This window comes from Podarcis gaigeae (assembly GCF_964106915.1).
Source record: "Podarcis gaigeae genome assembly, chromosome: 2".
NCBI classification, from domain to species: domain Eukaryota; kingdom Metazoa; phylum Chordata; class Lepidosauria; order Squamata; family Lacertidae; genus Podarcis; species Podarcis gaigeae.
The window spans coordinates 109,154,677-109,169,488 of NC_139679.1; the positions used below are offsets into that span (position 1 = coordinate 109,154,677).

Genomic DNA, 14,812 nt, shown 5'->3' on the forward strand with positions numbered 1-14,812 from the left:
ATCAAAGCCTTCCCTTATCATCATCATCATCATCATCATCATCATCTATAAATTAATGTGGTTTAAGTGTTGTATTATGGGGGTGGGGGAAAGAATTACTGGGAGAGATTTACCGTTAATAGCATGCAATTTCCTTATACTGTTCAAATTTAAGCAAAAAAACAGAGGTGCTGAAAACTTGACACACTAATCCATTTTAGCAATCCAAAGGCTTGTGCATGATATGCTGACTATCTCATTGCCAGAGATAATTACTTGAAAAACAACAATTACAACTATGAAAACTGCCAAGCTTGCATAATACTGCATTTGCGATTGGCATCTATTCATTATTTTTTACCCCGCATCACTGCTTGCCCCCTACCAACCCAGACTATTAAAAAGATGATACATGCAATGTTTAACACAGATCTCTGAATGGAAGGTGCAATTCTGCAGTAGGTAGGAGAGATTTAATGGGCCTGCGCTCTCAGTGCTTTCCAGCTATTTCAACAAGAGAAACACCAGAGGTATATTCAGTCTCGATTCATCATCTACCTTCAGCATCACTTTTACTCTGAAGTCCACTCCACCTTGCTCCCTTGCTCCATGTAGGCCCCACCATTCATTTTAGCAGTTTTAGAGAAGGGCAATGGAAGCAAGACAGTTATGCTAAGCGAAAGCAACAGGCATGCATGCCTGAATGTTTGGGCTACTTGAAATACAGAACTGTTGCAATAAACACAGCGTCAGAGTCATTGTGGCAAGAAAACATGGTCACGTCAAATCAAAGGCCTACACAATTTAGCTTGCTTGGACTGGCACTAATTGCCCCATAAATATCTATTTGATAAAGTCCAACAGGGCTCTTATGACCAATCACTGAGAACCATCGTTTTGCAGAGAAAAGGAGTCAGCTGAGGGCATGGTCCTGCCCAGCACAGAGATTATACTGCTCACTGTAGACAAAGCAGCTGTACCAGCAAGTCCAGAAAACGTTACAAGCCCACAGACATTTTTTTTAAAAACTATGTCAGTCATTTTGTAGATTAAGAAAGACTTTTGTTAAGTTCCCTGTCTGGGCATTTGGAGATGATTCTTCTACCACAGGCAATCAGCTAAATGGGCATTTGCATGCCTGCAATTAAAGTAGCTGGTCTGCAGTGCAGCCTTCTTGAAAATAAGAAAACTTTAAAACAGGGCAAAGTTATACCCTCTAACATTTCTCCAATGAAAATAGGGACATCCTAAGGAAAAGCGGGACATTCTGGGATCAAATCAGAAACCAGGACGGCTTCTCTAAATCAGGGACGTCCTTGGAAAATAGAGACACTTAGAGGATCTGAGTAAAGTATCTGAATTTATAGCGGGAAAACCACAAAGAATACAAATTCTCCACATAGCAGCTTTGGGACAATCATTGCTTCTTGCTACAGTCTTGTCCCCTGTTGGGTAGAAGAATCTCTGCAGGAGACTGGAAGCGATCCCAGCATCTGCCCTATAAACACCCTCCAGTTCCATTCTTTTCTGAATTAAAGTGTGTGTAACAGACCAGGGTGGGGTGGAAAAATCTCTGCCTATTTTCAAAGCGGGAGTATTGGCTAACGGCAGCAGCTGCTCCCCAGGGTTTCTTGGTTTTGTGCCCTACACAAACTCTTTTCCCGTTCTGTGTACCACCCAGAAGAGACCTGGAAACATAAGGCACATTTCTAGTCATGCTTACTCAAAAGTTAAGTCCTGCTGATTAGAGTTAGGACAGCCTAATGCAGGGATGGGGAACTGAATCTGGCCAGCTTATCTCCCCCACCTGTGGTGGGCCAAGTTTGACAGGTGGGTAGTGCTACCCACCTGTCAATCACCAGGCATCACAATGACACCAGATGACCACTTTTTTGCCTGCAAAACACTAATCAGCTCATTCTTCATAGGAAATGTGCCCCACACTCTGCCCCACAGTCTGAATTAGGCCCAACAGGCCAGTTTGGTCAAGTCACACCCACCTGCCCTAAGGCAAAGCTGACCAACAGGCTTAAACAATGAATTCAGGCCTTCCCATCTCCCCTCAATCCTTGCTAAAGCCCGACATTTATTTTTAAAGTCCTTGCATGCTGTGTTTCAGGGCAAGGCTATCCACAGGCTGCGTACAAAAGAGGAGTCAAGCTATACATTTTTCCAGCGTCCACATAAAACAATTCAATGACAAAATCAAAAATGCATATTGCCATTCACTGCTTGGATTGGGAAGAGAAACACGCTTCTTTATACCCCCAGCCAGCCTTTCATCTCCACCAACCAGTAGAAGCGAACACAAACACTTCTTTTGACAATAGTTTTTTGGCAGAGGGAGATTAAAAGCTTGAGGGGGGGGATCTCCTTTCCCACCACTAGGCAACATGTCAAATGCTGGGGAAGAGCACATCAGTTATTCCCCTGCTTAGACTGAACGATTCACTTTGCTGAGCAATTGTGCTGCACAACACGTGCCGACTGGCCTGCTGTGTGTGTTTGGGGCCGTGGCCTTGAAATCTTGTGCCCCTTCTCCATTCAGTCCCCATGTTCCTTTGCTCAGCTCAGTCCATTTTCACCACACTTCTCCCTCCAGAAAACCTCAAGGACTTGAGTTCAGAACAAAGAAAGTAACATGAGCTTGTTGCGCACAAGACAATTTTGTACCACTCCCATTTGCATAATTTATTTGGAAAGCAGAATCCGATCTTTTGGGAGAACAAAGCACAGACAGCTCTCCTTTCAGGGCAAAGAAAGAGCACAATTAACTTCTTGAGGAAACCACAAAACTGAATGGAGACTACCCAAGCACGGCACGGACTGGCACAAAGCCCAACCCAGCGCTGCAGAGCCATGACTTGAGTATCCAGCAGCAGTTTGCTACAGACCAGGGTGAATCAAAGCCAGGTCTGTCTTTCTTTGGCTGCAGGTATCGCCACCGCAGTAAGGAGGGAAAGAGGAAATATTTGAGACAGCTTTCTAACAGTGAGTGGCAGCCTTTATTAAAAATGTAAGCTCTTGAGAGAAATCTAGAAGATGCAAATTTATTTTATTAACCAACCAGCTGATCAGTTAAGAAGTGGCTGATTATCAATCAGGATTCATTTTGTGGTAGGTGGCCCTATTATGATGCACACATTTGCTTCTTTGGGTCTCAGATAGCAAGACAAAGGAACAGTAAGCCCTGAAATCACACACCACAGTCCATTGGAATTCTGCTGAGACTCCCTCCTAGGCTGCAATTGCAAAAGCCTTAAGGAGGCTGCAATCTGAACTCTGATCCAAGTGAAACACTTTCTACTGGACCCAAGTCCTAAGCAGATGACCAACTTATGCACACCTAAGGGTGCACAGTTCTATATGGAGGGGCTTGAGTGCTGCTAGATTCAGGGTAGCCAAAATAGTGACCTCCAGATGTTGTTGAACATCTTGAGCATTGGCTATGCCAACTGGGCTGGTGGGGATTAAAATCCAAGAACATTTGAAGGGACCCTTGCTGGCTACCTTGGTACCTTGGTACTCCACAATGAATCAGTGCTGCCATACCCAGCAATGAACCTAGTCATTGAAACCAGCACACTCAGAATGAGAAAGAGAGCAAGGCTCTGCCTAACCAAGACCCCTCCTGTAGCAAAGTTATATCCACAAGTTCCTCTGTGAGCAACCAAGGTTCAGATCAGCCTCTCTCCCGCTCAATGACAGTAGGAATTTTGGATACAGCCAGTAGTCATCTTAAGCACTACCTTGGTAAGTAGAAAGATGGGGATATAAATGAATAAATTATTCTAATAATACAACGCATTTCATGAGTGGGTGTGTGCAGGGGTAATGTGAAAAGTGAACTGAAAGCTTATGAAAGAAGTGTTTTGAGATCAGCTGCAGCAGTAAGAGTTTCAGAGTAGTAAGTAAAGCTAGTTTGTTCTACGTGTCAAGTCTCCAGTGGCATCAACTTGAGGAGTTCGTAGCAGTAAATTATCAAGGGCTTAAAAGCATCCCTGCTCATAATTTGCTTCTCATATGATAGGGGAACAGCAGCCATAAACCTAGTTATGGGGAAACAGAAAATACTGGCAAAAACCACACAGCATAACAAAGTTGATAGCATGTATTACCGTACCTATGGAGCTGTAGGTTTCATGAATGTGAGGTTGCAGATAGCGACTTTGTGAGAGGCATACGTGTATGGTTCAATAGGCTTTCATCTAAACCTTCACACTTCTTGCTATGGGTCTGTGGTGTGAGTGACCTGCAAATCCCCCCCCCCGATTTAACCCCCCACAACTCTGCAGCTGACCCCCATAACCACTTGTCCCCTTAAACACTAATCCTCAATCCTCTAATCTTCTTGACTCCCTTTGGCCCCTGCTGCTTAGCAGCTGCATGGGCAACCTTCTTAATCGCCACTCAGTAAGAGAACCAGACATATACATTTAACATTGCAGGGTTGGATATGGACTTTGCAGCTAGGCTTGTGCAAAACCTAGTCATTCTGAGGCCCTGGAATCCCACTTAATAGCCAGACTACTCTGAGGGAACCTCAGCTTCTTACAGGAGACGACAATCGATATTGACTGGCTTGCCCATATATAATTCGACTCCTGAAACAAATAAAAATGCCCTGTGGCGGCCTGCAGCTTGTGTGGCATGAAGAAAAAAAGGAGAGGCAATTGTTTGGCATCCCTGAGATCAAGGAAGGCATGCAGAATTTACATTTAGGTGCTTGTCTGATGTCCCTCTATGCTGCTCAGCAGAGCTCTCAAGATGTTTCCTTCAACATCTGTTTAAGTCAGTCAGATTGCTGAAATGACCACCTCTTGTCCAGGTAGGGGTAAGAAAGACCACAGTCAGGATAGCAAGCACCCAGGCAGTACAATAAAGAATTGAAGCTGCCAGAGGACATGGGATGATGATCTTAAGGAAAGATTCCACAGTTTTCATGGGTAAGATTTTTAAAATCTGTTTTTTTAAAAAACAGATCCAGTATTTGAAGGAGACAAGCAAGGCAGAAGCACCAGCGGATCTACACCCAGCAACACAGATCTCTCACTCCCCTTTCTCCCCTCCAATAGTCACTGCCTTCTTCCAATCGTTTGGAAGCAGAAAGGAAAAGCACAGAAGCTGTGGTCCTTGGGACCCAGACACAACATGTTAACTATCCAAGAAGACTGCAGAGGAATACAGAGGGTTTTACTGGATCAGATCCAAGATACATGAAGCAGGCTAGTCCACCCTCAGATTGAAGCAGCTTAGCATCAGTTTCTTGTCTGTGTTCTGGAGAAAACTGGATGGTCTGAACAAGTAACCAGTGGTTTGCCTATTGATGACACCACATCCCCAGATGGCTTCAGCCAGTGGCACCAAACACAACAGAAGACGATACTGATCCCTGTGGAATCTCACAGGAGTAACAATCCCCTAGCCCTGCCTTCTCAATTCTACGCTCCACATAAGAGCAAAACTGCCACAATATGGTGTCTCCAATCACCAACCCACAAAGGGAATCTGGAAATATAACTTCTCTATGAAACATGGTCAGACTCCCCCATACCTCTCTTGTCATCAGCCAGAGCAACCATAGTCGTTTCCTTTATTGCAACAGTGGGTGCTAAAATCAGACTGCTAAGGATATAGGGGGAGGGGAATAGTTTCACCTAAGAGTGTTGGAATCAAGCCTAGTCAGAGGAATGTGCCACTTTGCTAGGCACCGGCTGATTTCCTTGATGACCTCCCCGCTGCGATTCCCGGCAGGAAAACAGGCGAGGTCTCTTATCGGCGATCCTCCTCAAATGTGAGAAGAACACACCACTCCTTTCCCCCTCTTCCCTGCTATCCCCAGGGAGGAGAAAGAGACAGACAGAAATATATTTACAAGGGAGGGGAAAGAGACAGACAGAAATATATTTACATGCTTTTATTTCTGTCTTTTGCAGCAGTACAGAGAAACATGTCTGCACTCAACAGCAGAGAGAATATACTCCTCCCATGTACTTCCAGTACAGGTCATATGACACACAGAGCTAACATCCGGTGCTCAGTACAGTGAATGGACTGCCCCCTTGTTCCCATGGTAACAGTCACAAACATCCTGTTTGGCTTTCCAGCCAGCTGCTCGCTGCTGCATTGCTCCTTTTTGGTAACAAAGAGAACCTGGAGTGACAGATGCTGAAAACAACCAGTAAGTACTTAAGGTCATCAGGGTCTTTCAAAGGTTTAAGGAGGGGCAATGATTGTGCAACCACTGGTGCCCCATACTCTCCTATAACGTTGCCCCTTTCCTCATTTGAAATCAATTGAAATTCATCCAAATAGCAGCAACTCACTAAAGCTAAGGTGATTTCATGAACAGACTCCAAAGTAAGTGGCAGCGGAATGGAGGCAAGTGATTCAAGTGCAAACATACTTGGCAAAATTGGTGCAGATGTCTCCATGCAAAGATTGCAACAGCAGTCTAACCACTTGGTGTAGCTCCATAGGGCAACATGACAAATAGGCTTCTTTGTTACCAACTCTGCCTACTCTTTCTGAACCACATTCAGCCTTATCCACACTTACCTTTCCTCTGCTCTTTCCAGGCAAAGTCACACTTTAAAGCTCTGTGTCCAAGTGCCGCCCTTTTTTTGCTCCAGAGCTTTCACCATGAAAACCCTATTTAAAGCTTTATTGAAGTAAACAGCAATCCACAGGAAACCCAAGCTGCGCAGCCTGCATTCGCTCCATAAGACGCACACACATTTCCCCTTACTTTTTAGGAGGGAAAAAGTGGGTCTTATAGAGCAAAAAATACGGTAAATCCTGTGATACTGACCTTCACGGTTTACGGCTAAGACACCAGAAACAGCTCTCATAGACTATGCATAGACCCAAAATGAATCTATGACTGGTAGAATGTGTAGAGCTCAAAATACACTGGCCTCCTGCTTATTTTGGACTGCACTAGAAAAGAAGAATGAATCGCTTTGAGGTGGTTAAACACCAAATTTGAGATTACATCTGCACAGTCAATCAGGGAGTCAGGCACTATGATGGGTGGAATGATGACCAAGCCCCCAGGCTGTCCCTGCCATACAAGATAAATGTACTAAATAAAACCCTCTGCAGGACAAGGTGTCTGGTGAGAGTGATAGAATCTTTATAGATTCCTCCTCGGCTTCCACCACCACTACACTGATGCTAGACCAAATACCTGGCTGGAGAAAGTAGGACAGTCGCAGGGTCAGCTGCCTCATCCCACCAGCTCTGTGATCCAAGCCAGAGTGGCTTCATTATCCAGGATCAAATACTGAATTACCGCTGTTCCTTTTAAGACTGATCTGGCATTTAACAGAAACAGGCAAAGAGAAGCTGACTTGGCAATTAGAGTCCCCAGTAAAGGAAGTAAAAAGAGAAGTTTGCTATTTGCTCAACATCTCCTTATCTCACCAGGCAAGCCCAGCCAGCGCTGCCATATCTCTGTCACAACACGCACATGATAAATGGTGACGCCCTATCCTATGCCTGACTATTCAACTGAAGCAGCACTAAACATGCCTATAGTTTGAATGGGGATCTTAAAAATGAAGAAGAAAAACAAAACTAAAGTGGGGCAGTCAAGGAAGGAAATCTAGTTACTTCCCACCTCTGGCCACCCAGTTGCAACGACTGATCCCAAAGGAACACAATGCTAAAAAGGAACAAGCAGAATACAGAAAACAGCCCTGCCCCCCTCCAGCAACAATACCCTCACTAGGGCACTCAAAAGGTACTGTACTCACTCTCAGACATGCACCAGTCACATACATAATACTTGCATTTCTTCACAGCCATGAGGATTATAATCTCCAGTGTCTGGATTCTATTCCAGAGTGCATGTTTTGCAAAAAGTCTGCTCAGGTATTAACTGCTCTGGATACAACTTTAGAGGGCCTCATGGATCTGGCCAAAAACAGTTGTGTGCTTGGATGCCAGACCAGGCAAGCGTCATGCAGAAGAACACATTTGCTTTTAACTGTTTCAGAGGAACTGTATTCGCCTTGCTAAAAAACTGAGGGCAGTTTAGAACAGGAAGTCGTGTTTTTTCCATATGCCTTGCAAAAATAAAGATTAGTCAGGATTTTAGAAGGGGGTTGGGAAAGGATATGGTGATACAAAAGAGAACTTTCAGCAGTAGCATTGTTCTTCAAACATTACAACATTGGTGTCAACAGAGTCGGAAGAGAAATTCCCCTAAATGTTTTCAGTGACATGGGCACTGGCAGAATTAACTTGTTGGCCTGATAATGAAGAGGGCCTGACGCTCTTGCAAGGGCAGCCACCTTAAGAATGAGCCAGAAGTAGAAGCAGCCACACATTTCTGATTCAGCAAAGCAGAGATGAGAGAACAACTCCATCTTTGCACTCTGCAAAACCGAAGACTGCATATATTCTGCATTCCACCCATGGATGCCAGAAACAACAAGAGAAAGCAGAGGGTTGCCTAAATCAGCAGTGAGCAAGTCAGAAAAGAGCCTTGAGTAAGGTGGAGTTGTCAGGATGGCATTCCCAAGCACCACCAGACATGCTCATCTTCTTCCTACATCCCTCTGTGACAGAACACAGAAAGCTGCCTTATACCAGGTCAGACCATTGGTCTGCCTAGCTTAATACTAATCACTCTACACCATGGGTGTCAGACACAAGGCCCGCGGGCCAAATCCGGCCCGCCAGACCTTGTCATGTGGCCCGTGTAGCCGCCGCCGGCCACCAGCCTTCACCTTTTATTCTCGCTTGTGTTTTTTTTTTTTTTTACACAATAAAGTTTACATGGTGTGGCTCCCTACTCGCCTCCCCCCGTCGCTCTTAAGGACGTGGCTGCTGCTTCAAATGTCCCCATGTCTCTCAACTTGCACCTTCGTCGTCGGGGGCTGAAGCGAGGCGGGCAGCTTGCTTCTCTCTCCCGCTCACTGCTCAAAAAGAGCAAGCGGAAGGTCAGGTCTCTCTGCTCTGCGGAGGGGGAGTCTTTCTCCTCGGAGAAACTTTTTTATTCCAGCCTTAGATCTTCTCCGGGGATGCTGGATCCTGGCGTGCAAACTCGCCCTGCGGGAGGCGTCCTCTTCTCCTCCGCGCTGGATTTCACCAGCCTCTTCCTCTTCATTTTGCCTTCCTCTTCATTTCCCTTCCCTTCCTCTTCATTTCGCCTCCCTCTCCATCTTTGCACGGCCAGCCTTTCCAGGACCGACGATGCCCGTGTTCTTTGGGAATATGGGGTGGCTGGTGTGGGGGGGGGGGGGGGTGTGAGTTGGAGAGAGAGAGAGGCGCGCGCACTCCAAACACCCTTAAAATAAATGTAAAGTGGGGGCGGCGATGATGATGGCCGTGATGGGAGGGGGCTGTGTTCCCTGGCACCCCCTCCACTCCCTGCACCCCACCGCCGCCTTCCTCCTCCTCCTCTTGCAATTTCGCGGCAAGCCAAGCGAGGAAGGCGATCTGGCGCCCGGCTCTCTATCTCAGCTCCACAAGTTGGACTCCGCGCCCGCGCAGCGGCACTGGGCGGTTCTCCCCGTCCGGCACATGTCAGTCTCGCTAGCACATTCCTGGGAGGAGATCGGACTGTGGCTCCTTGCAGCCCTTCCATCACTCGGTCACACAATTGGGCGGCTCGCTCTCCGCCCTGCCAGCAGCTCCGTCTTGATCTCTCCCTCCCGTCTCGGGGAAGGAAAGGAAAAAGCCGGAGATCCAGTTGCAGGCAGCGTGCTCGCGCTCTTTCGCCTTTTGCACTATGCAATGGCACCCCGAGATGGGGGGGAGGGCAGGGGAATTAGCCAAGGAAAATGAGAGTTCACAAGGCATGTTGATGCTTTCCTGTCAGAGCTCTCTCCCACACACACATTTTATTTACAGCCCCATGCCGTGTATGTTTACTCAGAAGCCAGCCTCACTTTCTTCGACAGGAGTTTCAAGTAAATGCACATAGGATTGCAACAATCGTCTCATTAGGGCTCATTATTTGTAACAACTTTGTTTCCTAGTTCTGCTGGATCTCTCAGCGGCCTTTGATACAATCGACCATAACATCCTTCTGGACCGTCTACTTTATTACAAAAAACAGTAATAATTGAATGCAGTGACAATAATTTATGATAATAAAGAGTGGACACATAGTCCTACAGATACAACCGGCTCTTTGAGGGTGACCAAACTGCTGATGCGGCCCCCGATGAATTTGAGTTTGACACCCCTGCTCTACACCAACTGGCAGCAGCTCTCCAGGGTTGCAGAGAGGGGTCTTTCTGAGCCAAACCTGGAGATGGCCAGGGACTGAACATGCAATCTTCTGCTTGCAGAGAATGTGTTCTTGCCACAGCACCACACTCCTTCCTTATCTGCAAGGCATATGAGAATCATGTCAGCTTTAAAGCAGATTATCCCAGCAGCACACTGATCTCAAAATCCAAGTTCATTAAGCCACTGATATAAATGAAGAGAAAGTCCAACTGTATCTGTCAAGGTCTTAATGGAGAAGAAGCACTCATATTCCTGCAAAGCCAGACAACCATGTACACCCAACAAAGAAGTGCAAGGCCTGTAGGACACACACAAATACCTTGCATCCAGAATAGAAATTATGCAAATTGTTGAGTTACGTTGCATGATTTATTCCAACCCTGTTACTTCTTCTTTTTTTTTAGAATGTTGATTGTACTAGCAAGGGCAGCATGGTGGAAAGCAAAGAAAGGGAGCTGTGGAATGAGAACTATGGACATTTCTGGTATGGGCTTTTATCTGCCTGGAGTCTCATTTTTATTTCCCAATGGTCACTGAGACACATCATGTGTAAACAAACCAGAGGGTGATGATGGGAAGAGAAGGCTTCACCATCCATGGGATGCAGTTGTGGGTTTAACCTTTAATAACTAGCAATAAGACTTACTAGTCAGTGTTCCAGCACTTATTCTACAACTTACAGCAAGCTGTGCTGTTCATAACCCAATCTGCTAGATGAGTGAAATTTGAAAGAGTGTCTGCATTGTTACCTGCCGTCTCCTGCATGTACTGGCACTAACTGGGGTTAACTTTCAGTATCTTTCCTGGCACCAAATTTTCCTTGTCAATCTTCTCCAAATTCTGAACACTGTATTTGAGTTTTTGCATAACAAAATAAATATTCTACAGGTTTGCATTTTTCCTGGGGTAAAACCGAAAGAGCTTTGCTATGAACACCAAGGCAGGAGCCATAGGAACAACAGCTCAGCAGATGCTTTGCATAGAAGCTCCAGGTGCCATCCTCAGTAGCTCCAACTGAAAGGCAGCACTAGGAAAGATCTGAGACACTGGAGAGCTGATGCTAGTTTGAGTAGACAGCCCTGGCCAACCTTTGGATGGGCTCAATCTACGTCAGTTTCATATGTTCAAGAGAAAGGGAAACTAGGACACATGAAAAGGAATGGAACCAAAGATGGAGGACAAGGGGCTGCTCCTAAGCAGTAGACGTCCTACTCAAGGGGGCCACTTCAACTCACAAGTCATTTTATATTTCTTTAGAACAGTGGCTTTTGAACTGCAGGAAAGATTGGGTGGGAAGTAGGTGGAAAACCTGGAAGAGGACAAAAATGTCCAGGGAAGAATATGACTGAGAAAACTGTACCCTTCCTCTGCCTACCAGCCAAGAGGATCCTCTCTGAGTAATCCTGGACTGAGGGATGCCTTCTCTTAAATTTACATCACCATCCCAATAAGATTTGGGAAATGTAGCTTTAGGAAGGGATCACAGAGGTGTCTTATTCTACTCCTTTACTGATCATAGAATCTTACGAGTTAGAAGGGACTCAAGGGTTATCTAGTCCAGCCCCCTGCAATGTATGTCACGTGAGTGTCATGTGTCCTTCACAGATCTTTGTACTGTGCTGAAGGGCTGCTGTGCACTCTACTGTAGAGCAGAGGGTTAGAATTGAGGAAAGCGGCAGAATGTAGGGTAAGCTGAGCAGGCAGGTTCAAAAAGTTTGCAAAGCCACCTCAAATGCAAGAATATAAAGCAAGTTCTTAAACTGTTCTCTGTTAGAAGGCAGAGAAGGGACAGGGAAAGAGCAACAAAGGGAAAGGGGATAATGTCTAAGCAGGGGAAGTCTATCTTGGTGACAAAACGTCCTCTAAAATGGATGGAGAACCTCAGATGTGTAGGACAGATCCCACCTCTTTCCATTTCAATTCTAGGCTCTAATCAAAGTTGTCCATTAAGATAATTTAGGGAACATAGGTGGAGAATAAATTTAGAATTCCTCTAGGGAGGCAAAAAAAGGGGAGGAGGGATAATACTCCTCCCCCCACAACCAATAAAAATGTTAAGAGCCCTGACTGTATCAGGCTAAAAGTCCATCCACTCCAGCAACCTGCTCTCACTGTAGTCAACCAAATGTTTATGGGATGCGTCCAACAGTGCCCTCTCCACTTGCAGCTTCCAGCAACTAGCATTCAGGGTACTATTGCTCCCAAAGTGGTGGAATAACAAAGCCATTGTGCATAAAAGCCACCAAATTTGTCTATACTTTGAGCAGGAGTTTTGATTTCCCCCCTATATGTTTGTTTAATAAGTAAGGGATGAGAAAGCAACAGTTATTCTATGCAAACATATGCAAGCTTGCAGGTAAAGCCCTCTTGCTATTTTACTTCAGAATCACATCCTATATACCTTAGGATCAGGGCAGCTTAAATTGAAAGCATTTGCAGATGACCTGGTATTAACACTGCAGGAGCCTGTCTCTAGTACTAAAAGAGTGTTAGAATTAATTTCGGACTTTGGTCGGGTGGCGGGATTTAAGCTGAACAAGCAAAAAACTAAGGTTATAGCAAAAAATTTGACAAGTACAGAAATAGATGAGTTTGTGAAAGAAACAGAATTAAATGTGGTTAAAAAAGTAAAATACCTAGGGGTGTATCTGACCTCCAAAAATTTGAATCTGTTTAAGGACAACTATGAGAAATGTTGGTCAGAAATCAAAAGAGATTTGGAAACATGGTCAAGATTGAAACTTTCCTTGTTGGGCCGAATAGCAGCTATAAAGATGAATGTATTGCCAAAAATGTTATTTTTGTTTCAGACCCTACAGATCGTGGACAAGGTGGAATGCTTTGGAAGGTGGCAGAAGGATATCTCTAAGTTTGTTTGGCAGGGCAAAAAGCCCCGAATAAAGTTTAAGATACTAACTGATGCGAAAGAAAGAGGGGGATTTGCCCTGCCAGACTTGAGGTTATATTACGAATCGGCAGCCTTCTGCTGGTTGAAAGATTGGATTTTACTGGAAAACACTGATGTCCTAGATCTGGAAGGGTTTGATAACGCCTTTGGGTGGCATGCATATTTGTGGTATGACAAGGTCAAAGTGCATAAACTGTTTAAAAACCACATTGTCAGGAGAGCAATTTTAATGGTCTGGACAAAATATAAAGACTTATTGGAGAGTAAGACTCCGAGGTGGCTCTCACCGGTGGAGGCCAAGGCACGTAAGAGACCTAATATGGAAGCCAATTGGCCTAAATATGAGGAAATTATTGAAAAGATTGGAGACAATTGGAGGTTGCAGAGCTTGGAAAAACTAAAAAACAAAGTGCGAGATTGGTTGCATTATGCACAAATTCAAGAGGTCTTTAAAGTAGACAAGAAGGTTGGATTCCAGGTGGAAAAATCGAAACTAGAGACAGAATTGTTAGAACCAAAAAGTAAACTACTTTCGAGAATGTATAACCTGCTGCTTAAATGGAATACTCAGGATGAGACAGTCAAATCCGCCATGATAAAGTGGGCGCAGGATTTGGGGCATAACATTATGTTTGAAGACTGGGAAAGGTTATGGAACACCGGAATGAAATTTACGGCATGTAGTGCCTTGAAGGAAAACATTATGAAAATGATATACCGGTGGTACATGACCCCAGTCAAGCTTGCTAAGATATATCACCTGTCTGATAATAAATGCTGGAAATGCAAAGAGGCGGAAGGGACATTTTTTCACCTCTGGTGGACCTGCCCGAAAGTGAAGGCCTTTTGGGAAATGATTCATAATGAACTAAAAAAGGTATTTAGATTTACCCTACCTAAGAAACCAGAGGCCTTCCTCCTGGGCATGGTGGATCAGAGAGTGCTTAAGAAGGACAGAACCTTTTTTATGTATGCTACTACAGCAGCAAGGATCCTGATTGCAAAATACTGGAAGACACAAGATTTACCCACACTGGAGGAATGGCACACGCAGTTGATGGACTACATGGAACTGGCCGAAATGACTGGCAGAATCCAAGACTTGGGAGAAGAAACATTCGAGGAGGATTGGAGAAAATTTAAAGACTATTTGGAAAAACATTATAAGTTGTATGAATGTTAAAAAACGCACCTTCTTGGAAATTCTAGCTTCAGTAATGTTAAATTAAAGAAATGCAAATTAAGGTACAAGGAGTCAGAGATAGAATAATGAAACAACTTTATTGTGTTAAAATGAAAACGTACATGATTTGGGCCATAATTTATTTGAAATTGGGTAACATGATAAAAAGGAAGATACAATAAGTATTGAAACAAGTTAACAAATTGCAGACGTTATGTATTACAGAGAATGCAGGGTTGGGAGGACGTGGGGAAGTCCAACAGATTTGGAAAAAAGAGTAAGAAAAATTTGTAACTTTTCTTTTCTACTTTCATAATATGTTCTTTATTCTGTATTTCATAAAACTAATAAAAAATATTATAAAAAAAAAGGATCAGGGCAGCTTACACCATACTAAGTATCAGTACAGTCAAATACCATCATCTTCATAACCTGAGCAGAATCGGCCCCCTTCCTTCCCCTTTAGAATCCTCAAACAGGATGCATTTTAAAGAGGT

General features: G+C 44.5%; 1 protein-coding gene across 8 annotated transcripts in view; it reads right to left on the reverse strand.

Moving 5' to 3' along the window:
* MGAT1 (alpha-1,3-mannosyl-glycoprotein 2-beta-N-acetylglucosaminyltransferase) overlaps positions 1-14,812 on the reverse strand; it is a 51,044-nt gene that overhangs the window by 5,087 nt on the left and 31,145 nt on the right. The window contains exon 1 of one of the 8 annotated variants that reach the window (XM_083724784.1): positions 10,241-10,571. The exons of the other annotated variants lie outside the window; for them this stretch is intronic. The gene's annotated coding sequence lies outside the window, so the exon portion shown is untranslated. Of the gene's footprint in view, positions 1-10,240; positions 10,572-14,812 lie in introns of those variants that run through there. 8 annotated transcript variants of the gene reach the window in all.